Here is a 16926-nt window from a genome sequence, read left to right on the forward strand (position 1 = left end):
TAGTATAATTGGGTAGAAACTAGTATTCTGCCTCATTTTTCTTTTCCCACAGAGTGATAGCATTTTATCAGGATAATTTAGATAAATGTCTTTCCATAGGGTTTGCTTATCCTTCCAGGAGCTATGATCGACAAACAGCCACATAAGATGAATGGCATCGTGTTTTGATCAAATGTATTCTCATCTAAAAGTAGAGAGGGTTTCAAGGTGAGGGGAACGTCTGTTTTCCTCAGATGTGATAGTCAGAGGGTGGTCCTCCCCCCTTTCCTCCCCCCCTCCCTGTGCCCTCCAGTTTGTTACAGTGGCTGCGAGTTAGGATGGTTCTGCGTTTGAGCGTGCGCATTGCACGTATCAGACACTAAAACCAGGGACAGCTCGGTAGAAGACATTATAACTTAGTCCAACAGTCTTAGCATATAGTTTTAAAGAGAGAGCTGAAGATAGGAACGTTGTTTGTGAGGGGAGATTGACAAAGAAACTGGCAACTCAGGTATCCAGCTTTTGTGCTGCCACCTAAATCTTAAAGCTGGAAAACTCTTGCCTCTTTCAGCTTCTTATTTCCAATTCCTTTTGTTAAGGGACATTAAAAAAGGTATGACTCAAGGCAAATTTGGACTGTAGATTATAAAGGGTTAATATGCAACATTACAGACTAGAAACAAAAGAGTAGCCTGGCAAACACTATTTTTTTCTTTTCTTTTTTTTTTTTTTTTTAATTAAGATTGAGATGAAATTTTTCTTTTCCCCGACTGTCAAAAGAGCCTTAATTCTATGCTGGGTTATTTTAGCAAATACCTCTGTAGGTGTATGTGTGACCACAGTAGGAAATGCTTTGTAAGAAGAACTTCATATTCAACATTTGAGGAGAAAAAGCTGTTTAATGCAGGGGCTCTTCATAGTCCTTATAAATCTGTAACTGATTAGGAGGCATTCAGAGCTAATGTAGGATGAAAAGATGGGCAGACTGTCGGCTGAGAAGGCGGAAGCGGGGGTTGGTTGGGGTAAGGATCTGAACTGGATTATAACAAACGCAAGTTTTAGTTGGGATGGAGCTAAAGTGTTAGCCTGGAGGCAGACAGGCTGCTCTTCATCAGTTGAAATACTCTCACCTCAGTGACTCTTTCTGCTTCTCAAAAAACAAAGGTTCCTCCTGAAAGCAGTGCTTTGCAAATTGAAGCTTTAACCTTATCTTTTCTATCCAGCCCAGGGATCTTTCTCCCTTTCTTTCTTTCGTTCTGCACACAAGAACTTGTAGCTTGTGTAGATGTAGCATGTATTTATAAAGTGCCAGATATTTTTATAATACTAATAAATCACACAGTCCTTTAAGTTGAAAATTGAACTCTGCCACCTCCCCAACCAGGTTTCCTTTTGCATTTCTGCTTAGCACTGTTTTATCTCTCTTCTTCTATTTCTTAGGACTTCTTGTAATACTCAAAAGTAAAACAATTAATAATCTTATTTTCACCATGCAAGATCTGAAGATTCTTTATCTCAAGAAGCCTGAAATTTTTTAGTCCACATAAATAATGAGGATTCCTGTTTTATTATTAACAGCATTAATTGTGAAGCGCTGCAATGTGGAAGGATAGGGTATGAGATATATTGCTTTTAAGAGATAAGGATACACCTTCTGCAAAATTAGAATATCATTTGTTAAAGAAGCTCCTTTTTTCTTATATTTCTTACTATAATTGTCCGCTTCTATGATTTTAGCTATTGGAAGAGCTTCATTGTTTATCTTCCTAACAGCCTGCATTTTCCCTTGAATATGATGAATACAGCTGCAGGACCCTGCATCACCAGTTCTGGGATTTTGTCAGATGGTGGGAGTCTAAAGAGTTTTCTATTAGAAAAAAAGTGCCTCCCTTCTTTTGACCTAATTTGTTCAAATATTTAGTAGTTGCTCCCATTTCTGCTGTCGTCCCTAGAAATAGCCCTAGAAATTGCAAGCACTGATAGAAATAATAACATCACTGGACAATGTAATCTAAAACACTGCAATTTTCAATTTTTACTTCTGAAGTATTATTCCCATTTTTTTTCCTCACTAATCAACAAGACTTTGACAGAAATCAGAAAGGAAAAAAGGCTAGAACTGTTACATGATTTACCCACTTACACCTAAGACTTTCACATACTATTAGCTGAATTATAGGGCCTGTAGTAAACTGTATTAAACCTCAGACACTTGGCTAAAAGTAGGTCTATATCCAAGGTTAAAGAAAAGGAGGGGTCATTTTTATGAGGATACTGACCTTTTCCAAACTAATATCTGCCACACATTTCTTTTTCTAATGTTTCAAAAGGAGGTGAGTTCATTTCTACATCCTTTCTAACAGGATTTTGAAAGTTACAGTAACAAAAAAAAAAATTAAAAAAAAATTGCAGAACCCTTACATTAATCTGAAGGCAGGATAGACTGTATCAGTGAACTGCTTTTTGATGCTGAAGGGTGGAAGTCAAGATTGCACTTGTTTTTCCTACCGTTATAAAAACTAGTATGAGCTGCCTGAGCATTTTCAAAAAACAGGACAAATACAGAAGAATGAATTCTGAATCTTTCTTCCCTGCTGTAAAAAGCCCAGATTTTTGTTGTCTGATGTGGGAGACTTTGCAATGCACATGGATAAGTAGTAGAATCAGAAAAGGTTGATGTAGAAGGAAAGGGGAAGCAGTACACATAAACAACTCTTTCATTCGACTTCTTATTTTCGTTTTCCATAATTAACCATATAAGGCAGAAAGACAGAAAGAAGCAAGTCTTATTTTAAAGGAAGCAACTCAAAATATGATACTTTGCTTTTTACATCTTATACCAGATATCAGGATGCTGCTGAAAAAGTGCCAGAATTAAAAGTAATTCCCTCAACTTGAGTAAACAGTCCTGAAATCTGCCAGATGCTGGCATATATCCACTGGTTTGAAAGTTTGAAAGCAGTCTAAAAAAATTTAGGGGTAGTTTTTGTTTGTTTGTTCCTGATCACTGATAGCATGAGCTAGCAGCTGGTAGAAGAATAAAGGAAAATGTGTGTGTATTGGCAGCAGACAATTTATAACATGAAGTGATTATTCTCTCAGTCTTAAACATCAGAACTTGTGTCTTAAAAAATAATAATTTGCTTGGACAATTTTACAACTGAGCATTTAGTTTTTTCCCATTTTTCCTCCTTCAAAGATGTGTTGGAATTTGTAACCAACAAGATACATAATTTATCAATCTGGTACTTTTTTTTTTTTTTTTTTTTTTTTTTAAAAGAGGCGTTTTTCAATCTTGTTCCTTTTAAACTTATTGCAATCCTAGCTTGGTAAACCTACATCTCCACCTAGTGGTTTCACAGAAAGGGGACGCAGTCGTTTTTCAAACGGTGTGAGCTTCCAGATAACTTGCGTGTCAAGTCAATCTTCAACACCAGAGTGAAGAAATTGCATTCTTTCTGAAGGAAATATTTTAAAACGTGATTAAATATACAGAGAGAGAGAGAGAGAGAGAGACAGATGATAGATAGATAGATAGATAGATAGATAGACAGATAGATAGATAGATAGATAGATGTAGATAATTAAATGTTGACATTTCTTTGCTATGTGCAATTATATAATGGCTCTTTTATTTCTTAGTGTTAATACTTTCAACTACCAACAGAAAAACAAAATTTTAGCACAGCATGAGTTCATCCTGCATTTTTTCTAATCCCATTTTAAACCATGCTCGTGCAGTGCTGGAAGATTCCCATCTATCCTGCAGCCACATCTCTAATGCAGAGTGTGATCAAAGGTACAAACTAAGCACAAAACAACTACCAAGACTTTGAAAACGCCCTGAGACCTTTCCTTTGCACAGTGATGTGGGTTTTTTTTAACTTCCTGGTTCAGGATACTTTTTATCTGCCTTGAAAAACCTACAAAAAATCTGTGTATGGAAGAGGCATGCACAAGGCGTGTGACTTAAGTACCAGGCCAAGACAAATTTTTAAAGCTGTTCTGCCCTTTCCCCAAAAGATTAATAATGCGTTTACTTGACTCTCCAAAAGATCCTATCAACAATTTTTCTTTAAAAGAAATATTATGAAGTATATCTTTGAAGTCTCTTTTTCACAATAGAGGAGGTAAAAACTCCAGTCCCAATACAGTTGTTTACTATCCCATACAATCACTTTAAACCTATTCTGCAAGAGATACCTCAGCATATTAAGGCCTCTTCAAGTACACAAACTAATGTCTTCCAGTACCAGCAAACCGATTCCTTTTAAAAAATAAAATATAGGCAGAAAATAAATTAATCTTCTGATTCTGTCCAAAATATCTTATTTTTCTCAGCCACAGTTCTCATTCCTCTTTTATGTCTCTTCAGTGACAGCCACTTCATGGAGCAGTGAAACTCTGAGTGGTTTTTGGGGGGTTAGAATCCTATTCTTTTAATAAAACCATCAGTTCCATAGGACTATCCAGAGCATACAAAATTCAGAATGTGCCTAAACCTGTGCAATATTGAATCCTTCACATGGTCAGTAGATGTACTGTTAATTAAATGCTACTTGTAATAAAATATATTAAAGTGATTGAAGCTGCTGTAGCTGCAGTGGGCCTAGAAAGTACAATAATCCTTCACTGTAATGTAGAATCCTCATGTCAGAAACATGTACAGTGCTCAGAAAGAGTATAATTAATGCACATTAACATACATACTCAGAGACAGAATATATGAAGAGGGTGCTTTGGGACATGATTAAATTTTTTGTGACTTCAAATTAGGGAAATTTTGAAAACTTCCAGTTCAGCAATTTACAATGATTAAATGGTATCATAACTTTTCTCTAAAACCAAACAAATGTAAAAGTAATGAGAAAATATGGGTTTATTTCATTAATGAGCTATTTCAGCCTTAAATATTGTTTTCCACAAATACAATAAATATTGATTTTCTTAGCTGATTAAGAATGGATGGCCACCCACAAGTGATTAAACTAAATATTTAGTCTTGTATAGTTAAATGAAAAATTAGATGCTTATTTCAGAGCTGGGTAGCATGTAAAGATCATTAGATACTCCAAGGTCAGTACTGGATTAAAACTAAGATCTTCTGCAGAATAGCAAGGAGAGTTTTTGGTTGGTTTTTTTTCTGAGAAGGAAGGACATTTGGGGTGGCTTAGGCTGAGAACTGTTGCTATCTGAGATGCTCACTGAAATTCAGAGGTGAAAATTGGAGGTGAAAACGAAAGCTCATTTTCCTGTAGAGAAAGTTCACCCTTCCCTTGAATAGTGAGACCTGCAGGGCACTGTCAGTCAACACAATGAATTTACCAGCAAGAGATCCGGGCTGGGCTTGCCCTGAGCCCCGGTGGCTTGCTGGGCTCCTTCTGAGCAGCTAGAAACAGTGTCCTTTTGTGCATGCTCTATCTGACACGTACATGTCACAGATGGAGACCAAGTACTCTTGACAGCACCCAGTTAGAAGCCATTTGGGCAGACAACACAAGTGCAGCAAAACTCTGAATTAGCTTTTAGGCAGAAAATTTGAGCTGTTTGAATAACAAGAATGAGGGATGGCAAAACCACTTCATTTAATTTCTTTGTCACTTTAGCTGACTTCTGACTTCTTTACATTTCAGAATTAGATAAAAAAAAGTAGGCTACATAATTATCAGAAAACAAAAAATACCAATAATGTTTTTTATTCTTTCTTCTGGTATGTATGAAGCCTAAAAAGTGGAAATTTGGTCTCTTTAGGAAGAAGATACGGTCAGAATCCATCTGGGCTTACCCAGTCTTGCTTGCCAATTGTTTGTTGTGTTCTGTCCAGTTGTTTAAATCCATCCCAGCAATCTGAGTTTTTTAAGTAATCTAAGTATGCAATTAGAAACTCAGTATGATTGAGCACTCTTCATTGGCTGTCACAGCAATAAAAGGGCCAGTGTTTAATGATATATATAAGAGGATGAAGTATCTAGTGCTGCTACTCAAAAGATATTTTTGCTTCTTCTCACTGTAAAATTCATAGTCTTACAATATGGGTAGCTCTAACAGAAATCTAGGAAATCACTTTTTCATGAAAAAAAAACCAAAACAATTTGTGGCATTTAAAAAAAAGTTATGTGATTCTTTGGAAGAACTGGAGACACCACATTTATTCCAGAAAAATAAATAATCAAAATAGGAAATTTGCCTGGGTCCAGAGAGTTGCAAATATTTGAACCACTGTAGATTTCTCATCAGTTAATGAGACTTCTTATCAGTTGATCAGTTGTCCTCAAGAGAACAATCTGAAACTCAGCGATCCTAATGGGTCTCTTCCAACATATTTTATTCTATGAAACAAAACCAGTTTACAGATATAACCACCAAATGGCATTCTTCATGTTACATTGTTTTGGACCTAAAAGAAAAAGTAATTCTGAGCGTGCTTCAACAAAGTTTTTTGTTTTCCATGCCAATGAACAAAACTACATTATTTTCTATACCTTTGCAGGTTAAGGAACCATGCAATACCACACAGCTGTTGCATAACATAGCTGGAAAACTTCTGGTGATCTCATTGTGTGTTCTCTCTTGTGTGCTATGACTGGATTTTCAGAGTTTAATATTTAGAGTTTAAGGAAATAAGCACACACTCTAGATGAGTTATTATTTCTAAAATTTTTTGTCTCATGATAGATGTAGAAAGACCATCACACAAAGTAAGTTCGTCATTTACAGGCACATATTTTATCAGTTTTACTACAATAAGCTGATTCATGAACTCATTATAACTAATGTATAAATGCTAGTATAAATTTGTAAGTTCTAAACACATTTTGCATTTTCCTTCCTTTAATAACCCCACTGATTAAATTTTTAACATGTTATTTCTCCTGTTTTTTGCAAGGTGGCAGGTGAGATCATATGGAATGAAGCATTTTCAAATATAAGCCAAGATTTCTCACATCCACGTCAATCTTAATATAGTTTTACCTAACTGTTCTTGGAAGTCCATGCATACCATGAAGCATTTTCTTCAAACCAAAACAATCTAGACTTACTTCAATTACAAGAGGAGTGACCTGCAGAGCATCCAAGCACGTACATGAGCAGGACTATAGAATGCCTTGTCCAAGCTACTGGTAGGAAAAAACAGCTTTTCTTCAGCCTGCTCCTCCTACTTCTGGGGTTTTCTTAAAGCATTTCCAAACCCTGGCCAAAGATCAAGATACACTCCAGTTTTATTCTCTAAACAAAAACAAAAACCAACAAAAAGACCCCCATCAAATAACACAAACCCCACATATATCACTTTCTTCTGTTTGTCAATATGTATTGGTGTGTATTCTGGATACATCTCATATGTACTGTGCACTAGGACTTCTGCACATATTGCAGTGCAAACTGAAAAAAAAAGAAGTTCATGGGGGAGAAAGGGGTGTTTGTATTTTAGTTGAAGTACAGCATGGCACTTATCTGGTGATTCCAGTAGAGAGGGTAACTTACTGTAACTGATAACAAAACCTTTTGAGTAATTTAATTGGTACACAGATTTGGAATCATGTAAAATATTTTTCTTACTTCTAGTAAAGCTATATGAGTGCACATATACATTTAACTATATAGCTGAGTAACTTAGAATAGGAGAGAATATAAATAAAATCACCTAGAGAACCATTAAATGATATTAACAAATACAAGTCATTGATGTGTCTCCCTTGTGTGCAATAAAAGTTGTAGTGGAGAAAAAGGAGAAGACAGTGCGAAGAATAAGCAAGGTACTTTCCGTAGAAGATGCAGGTTAAATGAACAAAGGTAAGACCAAAAAAATAAAAGAAAAAAGTTTGCAACATTTATTAGCTAAGAATATACCCAGAAAAAAATTACACATTATTCATATATCCAACTGATATATATATTTATCTTCAAATCTACTAATAGCAACTGTAGGTTTAGTACAAATAAATTAGATTCAGAGGTGAAGACACGCAACATAGTCCAGCCAAAATTTTTACAGGGGCTGCCAGTTTTTGCTTCAGATTTAAAGGTATTGTTAAGGTTTCAGCCCACAATTTGGCAAGAAGCTGATGAAACAGACTTGGAGATTCTCTTCCCTTTTGGCCTTAGTGATTTTCTGTGCCATTAATAGATAAACTTGCAATGGTTTTCTGTTATGAAATAGCTTCTGTGTTGCTGTATTGTGTGGTGTAGTTCAGCATTTGTAAGGCTCTAGGGCAGCATCTACTGCAGTTGATTTGATATGACTTCTCATGAGATTTTTAAACTTCAGCTATGTATAGAGTTCACAGGCTGAGTTGTCTTCTTCAGCTGTTGCAAGATGTCACAAAACCATGTGGACAACAAGGCTCCCTCCAGGTCTGACAGCTGGTGGTCCTCAGATGGATCAGTCTTGAAACCTTGGGAAAGCCAAACTGGAAAATTTAGCTGGAAAGACTTAAGTGTCTTCAATAATAGACTAGTAGGATTTTTGAAAGCCTTGAGCTCCACATGCTTTTGTGCCAAGGATTTTCTCTGAGTTTACAACAGTTTGAAGTGTATGGTTTCCAGCAGTCACAACCTCCACAGACTCTGTCAGCCAGGCTTCTGGGAGGCTTCTCATGTGTCTCTACAGCATGTGTGGCTTGTGGGACGCCTGTCCCCAGACACAGTGCAGAAAGGCTGAGCCCCTCAGTACAACTGAAAAGGCTCTGTTCTGTTCACTACCTACTCTTGCTGACTGTGAGAACTGGCATCTTTGGCTAAGCAAAATTTGCTCAGGTTTTCCCTTTAGAAAGGGCAAAAGTATGTAAAGTATGACTTTTTCCTTCTCCAGTTTTAGTCTTTTGAAGTAAAGATACTATGGGGACAATGCTGTACATTTTGATAACATAATTATTGTCTAAGAAAGCAATAAGATTGTTGAAAGCAACTGTTAATGTTCTCATACCAGTGACCCATATATTTTACGCAACTGTACAATTGCTCTATAGCTACAGAAATATAACCATAGGTTGCAATTTATAGCAGCAAAAACATTCAAAACACTCAGTAATATTCTTGGTAGCTAATTGGTCATTTGCTACAACTTCTTTCTTTACACACATAAACTCAGAGCACCATTAAAAGTTAGAGATCTAAAAGAGCTCACTCAAACTGAGCCCAGGTAGATGAGGGGTACACAGCATCTACCAATACCACCGTTTATCTGTGAAGGCCATGCTTGAAATACAGGTCAAATCGTCCATGTAACATGCTGAAAGAACTTTTGCTGTCAAGCTAAGCTGTAGTAAGTTGTTACATGGAACAAAAAATTCATTTCAAAAATCATGAAATATTTTAGAAAAGCCTGCCCGTGCAGAAGAAGGTGAAGTGTTGAAGTAAAAGAGGAGTTTATTCATACAAACTCTTCTTGGGAAGTTTAACCTATAAATACCTCTGGCCTGAAGGTATCTGAGTAACTAGTTCATTGGACTTAGGTTATACTTATTCCTTCCACTGCAACGGACTAAACAAAGGCAAGCCTGGGAGGGTTATTACTGCCTTATTCCTACTGCTTCTTCAACAGCTCTTCACTGTCTGGTGGACACTAGCAGAGCAGGTAAATCTGATTTGAGGTCTTCTTGCTCTATCTAGTTATAATAATAAATAATTTCCTCTCTAAGCATAAAACTCTCGATAAAGAATTGCCCTACACATACACAGCTACTTTTTTTATTATTATTTTTCATTTATATACAGTATACCAAATTTGGCTATGACAGATTTGCTTCTTCTCTACAACGTGACAGAGGAAATTTTTTGCATGACTTTCACCATGCTTGAAATGCCAGGGGAGCAATGTACAATCTGATAAAGTCCTCTTCAAGAAAGTTGGGGATTTTCCATTTTTTAAAAAATTCAACTCATCTCAAGTCAGAATTTCTTTGCAGAAGATATGCTCCAGCCTTAATTGGGGTGCTCAGTCTAGGGTAAATGGGTGAAATTTAAGGTCCAGAAATACATAAGCAGGTTTTCTCAGTAATCTCACAATCTCTTCAATTCTATGCATTTAAAATGAAGAATCTTGCAGTGTGCAGCCTGCAGTATGTTAAGTATTTTTGGAACATAGGCAAAGCATTTACACCAGTAAGTAACTCTACATCACTTGCACAGTGAATTCTTTCCTGCTATGCATAAAACACAGTATCACTGAGTACAAGTGCAGATTGGCAGAGTACAAGTGTATGGATGGTCTCTGCAATATTGCTTCAAAGCCATTGTTCAGTGGCAATGAAGCCCCTTCAGATCTCAACCCATGTCACTGAGATCTGTGAGTCTTAACACCTTGCTTTCTGCAGTCCAAAAATCTAGCCCTATGATGTCAGGGTGACTTTTCAATTCCTCTTATGAATGAGTCTTTCCAATGAGGAAAGACAAGACAGATCCTTAGAATCATGGTTTGAAGAAAACCTTTGCCATTACAACTACTAGCAATGACTCTGCTTTGCCAAAGAGTTTGAAAACACAAAGATTAAAAGGCTAAAAAATATGAAAGGAAGTGTGAGGCAGCAAAAGCACGTGTTAAGAGAAGGTAGAATGATGAGTGTTTTGAGAACAATTAATACCCCATCTGGCTTTCTATGAAGGTGTACATTACACAAGGAAAAATGACCAGATATTTTATTCTTTATCTTTACATGTCCATGTTGCCCAGAGGTATGGTGAACATCCCTCGTTTTGGTGGGAAACACATGGGAGCCTCATTGCGTCTGGCACACTATGTCAAGTCAAACACACGAGCTGAAGAAGTGCCTTGCTTTTGCTCAATTAGGACTGTTTGCTTTGTGGACCTCCATTAGCAAGTATAAATTTGTACAGTGGTCACCATTTAAAAATCAATATTTACCAAGGGTTATCACATCATCAAGCCTAGGACACTAAGTAGTTCCGTAAACTTTGAGTAGAAAATAATACTGCGATCTGGTAAATATTTAACACACGTATCATTTTATGGTTACCACTACTTTTGATACAGGTGTTCATTACCTCTTCCTAGCTAAACCCTCCATTAAATTACATTGCACTGGACTTAGGCTTCACTTCAGCCAGATTTCAGTTAAAGGAAGTGGGAAGAAAAATACAATGAAACTGACTTTATAATGAATATAATGAAAATAACTGTAATGAATAATCACTTTAATTTTTGATGCCCTCTTATCCCAAAGCATATGATTCAGCAGGGATTCTCTGTGGAAGTACTGAATAGATGGCTAAAATAGATCTAGGTAAAAAGAACTCAGGTTCCTTTCTCCTCTGGGTGTAGTAGGGTATTTTCTGTTTGGCAAGGAAGGCTCCCCAGTAGCTAGCTACACTGTCCAGTTTCTTTCAATATAACCACCCTTCCTTTGATGTGGAAGTAACAGATGTTTAAGACATAAGAAATTAGATAGACTGTGATTACTGAGAAACAAGTTAATTTCAATTCATTACTTGATGTTCTCATTCACTTGTTCTGAAAATGACAGTAGTTAGTAGGGTTGTTGGTTTTTTTAATTGACATATTTTATGTTTAACAATCAACTTAACCTATGCACACCTCTAATTTTGAAACACATCATTTGCGAGCTAATATGTTACTTTTTCATCGTAAATTGGAATTATTTCCAAAATGGCTTCACTTTAATTATATGTACGTGTACAACTTAGCCAGCTTGTTTTCTTGTGGGTAGTAAGAAGAGGTAAGGAGAACACAGGAAGTAACAGATTAGTTTTTCCTCTTTTCACAAAACAAGTTTCATTCCCCCTCCAGTTTCCTAAAAAAAGAGGTGTTTCAGAAAAGCCAGAGGAAGGGCTTGGCAGGGGAAGGATTAAGTTTGGGTTTTTCTGCTGGAAAGGAATAAGTATGATTAGGAAACTGTCTTAGCTCATTAGCTTTCAAATATTGGATGTGTTTGGTTGATGAAGGTATTAATGTTCACACAAGTACTGTAATGCATTTGACTTGGTACCTCACAAAATTTTGATTGAGAAAATAAAACAACAATAAACTCAACATGGTGTATCTTGAATAGCTTTAAAAGTATGAGGGTTTTTTTTGAAATTACAAACAGGGAATTCTCACAGAAATTATGTTTTCCTAGTCAGGTGCTGAGGGATCAGTTTTTAATGCCATGCTGTGAAATATTTTCATTGGTTCAGAGAAAAAGATTGAGAATAGGTGTTTGAAAGAACTTTCTGAAATACAGTACAGTTAACAAAGAAGATAACTAGAAAAGCTGATGGTTTCTCAGTGAAGATTTTTAGGAATTGATTAGTTGGTCTATGTAAGTTCACTTCCATCTGATATCTAGTAGAGATGTAGTCTAGATGACCCTTTGAGACCTCTCCAGAACTGCATGATTTGATGCCAAAGCGATCACTTACAAATTTTGAGCGTGGTTAGGAAACTGTAGCAGTGATAAATAAAAATAGGATAGACTGATGAGACAATGCCAGCTGAATCAGTCTCCTGATAACTCAGGTATAAGCAGCACAGTGTGGGGAATATCCCAGCAAGAGGACAGAGGGGAGAGAAGAAGACAAGAAGGGAGCATAAAACTCACCCTCATATAGCTGTGCATTAACACTGTGCATCACAGAACCTCTGTCACCCGCTCTGCTCTTCCCAGACTAGAGAAAAACCATCAGAAGGCAGTAGTGCTTTATAATTTGCCCTTTCAATAACTGACCCAAATAAACTATGCCTGCATGGTTCCTATGTCAGGCAAAATTTTCAGGGAGAAGTATTATTTTTTTATGTCTAACTCGTATCATTGATAAAAAACAGGTGAGCTCTTAGGTACAAAGGCACTAAATCTCTTTTTTTCTCAACTGTATCAATCTGTCTTATAAAAAATACTACTGGGCCTTATGAAATCTGCTTTTTTTACACCCTCTGGCCATCATAACTATAACAACCCTACAGTAGTAATAAATTGAAGTAACAAGTTACACTTTCTATCAGTGACAGTAATTAAGTCCCAAACAAGGTGTTAACACATTTAATAGATTCCACATCAGAAAAAATACTGAAACAAGTCTTGAAATTTTTAATAAATTGTGTAGCTCCAAGAGAAGCTGAGATTTGGAGCTAAACCGAAGGAGTTTAAAAGCCTTTTGGTCGTTATTAAATGGGAGGTCAAAAAAATGGCTGAATACAGTTTTTCTCTTTGGTTTCATAATCTATGAATCTAGAGCTCTGCAATTGAATACCAAGAGATGATTTTTTTTTTTAATAAAAAATGAGTAGAAAAGCTCTAAACACACTCTTATTCCTAGTTTATGATTCTAAATTTGAGACTTCTATATCTCTCAATTGTTTTACTGTGTTCACCTTGTAAAAAGAAACAGACTAAGGCTGCACAGGATGAGAGTCAGGCCAGTACAATGTAGACAGGCTTTTAAGCAATCTCCTCAAGCACCACAAATCTATGTCCAAACCTCACAGTTTATCATGTGTTAAGCCTATCCAGATGGTAGGTAATATTTTGGTATTAGCAGTCCACATCCATTTCCACTTCCTTCTCTATAGAAAATTGCCAGCAAGTCTCCCTGGTGGTCTTTTAAATGTAAGAGTACTCACATATATATGAATGTACACCACATATATTACAGTATCTTGCTCTGAAATAAAAAACAAGCTCTTAGTAATTTATAATCTGAAATATGTAGAGGAACACAGCTTCAAATGGTATGAAATTGTGCTATTCAAGTACTTTTCCTAACTGCCTATGACAGTCCCAGGCTCCTGAGAACAGGACTTCGAAAAAGACAAGAAGAATCCAAACTACAAGTGCTTTATCTGCCTTCCTGTGAAAGCTGGAGTGATGGAGCTTTGTGTGAATAAATGCAGGACTCTTCTCTCCATGTAGCATCACAGGCACTGCTACAGCTCCAGTCCACAGTGCTATCAGCTACATGCCCAGAATCAAATTTATGCCCAGAATCAATTTGGAAACCTGGAGATTTTTAGTATACATACCAGTCATTTTAGCATACATGCATACTTACATTTTGCATACATTTTAGTAGTCGTACCAGGCAGCAGAAATAAGCATGGAGTTACAGAACAGAATAAATTGTCAATGAGATGTAGTCACAGTTAATTGTCCAGTGTTTATAACTAAATGTGTAACGAGAGAAAGCCAAGCCTTGCAGTAGCTAGGAAAACTGTGGGTTTACACCTTTAAAAGCTACTTGCAGTTCATCATGGCTGCCTTTCAATTTTTCCAGGGGCTGTCCAGCTGTCAGTGGGTGCCAGCAGAAAACGCCTCAGCTCTCTGCTTCCCTGTTGCACTGCTCCCCTGCAAACACCTTGTCCTGCCTCTGTGAGTAATGCCTGTGACCACAGTCTCTGTCCCAGGAGAGGAAGACCAAGACATGAGGCAGACATTCAGGATGCACTGTACAGCTCTGCAGTTTAGATGGGGTGGAAACGAGAGTGTCTCAGAGCAAGAGCTAGCAGAGCTGTGTGAAACTGAGGTTCAGTAACACAGAAGTCTCCAGTCTTTTCCTGCATCCTTCTTTGGAACTCAGTGGATGTGCATCACTTAACAACAAGAAAAAGCCTGAATCCAACATCCTTTTTTAACCTTGGACACATCACCAAAATCTTGTTAACTGTTCCTTATGAAAATAGAGGTTTTTTTCCTTTTCTGTGTTAATCACCAAATTTCTTCCAGCAGCTTTCTCCTCTTTGTTATGCCGAGTAAACCACCAGGGTCTTTTAAATCCTCCAGATCTCCTATTCCACCACATGTCATGTGGAACCTCAAAAACTTCTGGATTGTGCCATTACCTCTTCCTCAGCTATATCTCCTCTACAGCACTAGCAGGAAAACTTCGCAGGCATCAGCCTGAGCATTCAGTAGGAGGGGACATCTGAGATGGTCTGGGTGGTAGCTTCAGGCAGCTCACTTAGATGTTTAATTTGAGAAGGGTAAGATAATTAAGTACCTGAGTTAAGAACATTCCTATCCTTTCTATTCAGCCAGAGACAGAAGTAGAGCACCTAAGCTCAGTTTCTTGCAAAACCTATTTCTCTTCATTGGAATATGGAAACTGAAGGAAATTTGCAGTTCTGAATGTGTGTAGTAAGTCCCTGCAGCTAAACAATATGAATATCCTGCCTACCTTCTTCCACAGTTCATACATCCTAAACAAGCTCAGGCACCCATAAACATTGGTGGATACAACAAGAGATTTTCATGCATAGCTACTGCCTTCACTGCTGCCTTTTTCTCTCTGAAGAACTGAAAGCATGCCTCGGCATTCAGAGATTATTACTGGGTGCAATGTGTTGTTATCCCAAGCTTGCAAAAGAGAGGTGCATATTTTTGCAGCTCATCTCTTTTTTGACACACACTCATCGTCTGGGGAAAATTTTCATTGCATCTGCTATGTGGTGTCTCTTGTTACCCCTGAGAGGTGCAGAAAGTACAGAAATTGTGTGAGTGGTCAGCAACTTAAGTGGCACAGAAAGTTTTTCAGCTGCCTGTTACTGAGACTCAGCAGCCCTCACAGGGTTAACCCTTAAGTGGGCTTCTGCCATGTCTTGACACAACTCGGAAGTTTGCCAAAGAGCATTAATTAAATTTCATGCTTTCTTTCAGACTTATTAAATGTACTCATCTCTACCAGCTCCCATACTGACATGGGCTATTATTGTTATTATTACTATTACTTTACAATTAGTGTGTTGTTCCCTAACCACCATTAAATATGTCTGGAAAGTGTTTCTGAGTTAATACTTTAGGACTAGACTAACCTATAAAAAGCACTGAGAATTATAAAAGAGAGCTTAATTTTAGGGGTCAAAGAACTTTTTCTATGTTAAATTTTTAAGGAAATGTGTCTTCCCAGCTGTGTCTTAACCTTTTTCAAGGCCTGCCTTGATCTGAGATACACCTGCATTTTGGAAAGGTGAGGTATATTTTGGTGGGGGGAAAAAGAGGGAATGATTACTACAAGTAAATGTGTGGTAAAGTATTTAGAAGTGTTTGAAGGAAAACAAGCTCTTGAAAATGCACAGATTTACTCAATTCTTGCCTTACATTTACATGATTTTTTCCATTATTTTAAAATTTAGCCTTTAATTCAGTGCAGCTATGTGAACTTGTTAGGATTCTGCTGCCATGGTATGTTTAGCCTAATGATGGATCTCAGATTGTGAGACTGTAAATAGAAGTGTACACTTGTCCAGCCCTTTGCACTGCAACCCATGAGAGCATCCTCATGGCAGATTATAGAAGTTGCTGAGAGATCACTACACCGTGTTGAGACCAAGTAAACATCATCCAAATCCCAACTCTTCATCACATGAAAGTGTATTGGAACAAATATACCAAAATATCTGGTATTTATAAATTTTAGTAATATGGAGTCATCATTAAAGACTTCCAGCATTAGGACTTTTACCCTGTGCTACTTTCAAGCTCAATGTAGAGAGCTGTCCTACTTTTCTTTTGTTGGGTTGTGCAAAAATCAACTTGCATTTTGCCTTGGGAAAGAGGCTCAATTTGTATTTGCTTAGCCCTAAGACTTGTGCAGAGAAAGCAAGTTTGTCATGTATCTGTCATGACATTATCTAGATAATCCCTTTTGATAAGCAGTATCATTTTTCTGGAGCACTATTGAAGAGGACTTTACCCTGAAGTGAATTGAGAGCAGCTGAGCAGCTGATGTGGTTGGATAAATGCTGAAGTTCTGCCTGGTAGCAGGTAAATATCTTCCATATGAGAGACAGTTTATGTTCTTTGATTGTAAAAAAAAATATCTCAGGTTACTCAAGGAATGATTCTCCAGACCTGATATTTTAAAGTAGTTTCTTTTCCAAATTTGGCTATTAATACAATCACAAAAAGCAGGTATTAATGTTACAACAAAGCCTTATACAGAGGGAGCTTGGAAACAAACTTGTTTCTTTCGTGGCTTCTGAGCTGTGCGGCTGGA

General features: G+C 37.1%; 1 long non-coding RNA gene across 2 annotated transcripts in view; it reads left to right on the top strand.

Annotated features, from left to right (window-relative positions):
- LOC111922514 (uncharacterized) overlaps window positions 1–16379 on the top strand; it is a 22166-nt gene extending 5787 nt beyond the window's left edge. For both annotated transcript variants that reach the window (XR_015284353.1, XR_015284352.1), the window contains exons 2-4: window positions 6866–7100; window positions 7693–7773; window positions 14209–16379. This is a non-coding gene — a long non-coding RNA (uncharacterized LOC111922514). The remainder of the gene's footprint in view (window positions 1–6865; window positions 7101–7692; window positions 7774–14208) is intronic.
- The last annotated feature ends 547 nt before the right edge of the window (window positions 16380–16926 follow it).

Source organism: Cyanistes caeruleus, chromosome 3 (genome assembly GCF_971803275.1).
Source record: "Cyanistes caeruleus chromosome 3, bCyaCae1.hap1.1, whole genome shotgun sequence".
NCBI lineage: Eukaryota > Metazoa > Chordata > Aves > Passeriformes > Paridae > Cyanistes > Cyanistes caeruleus.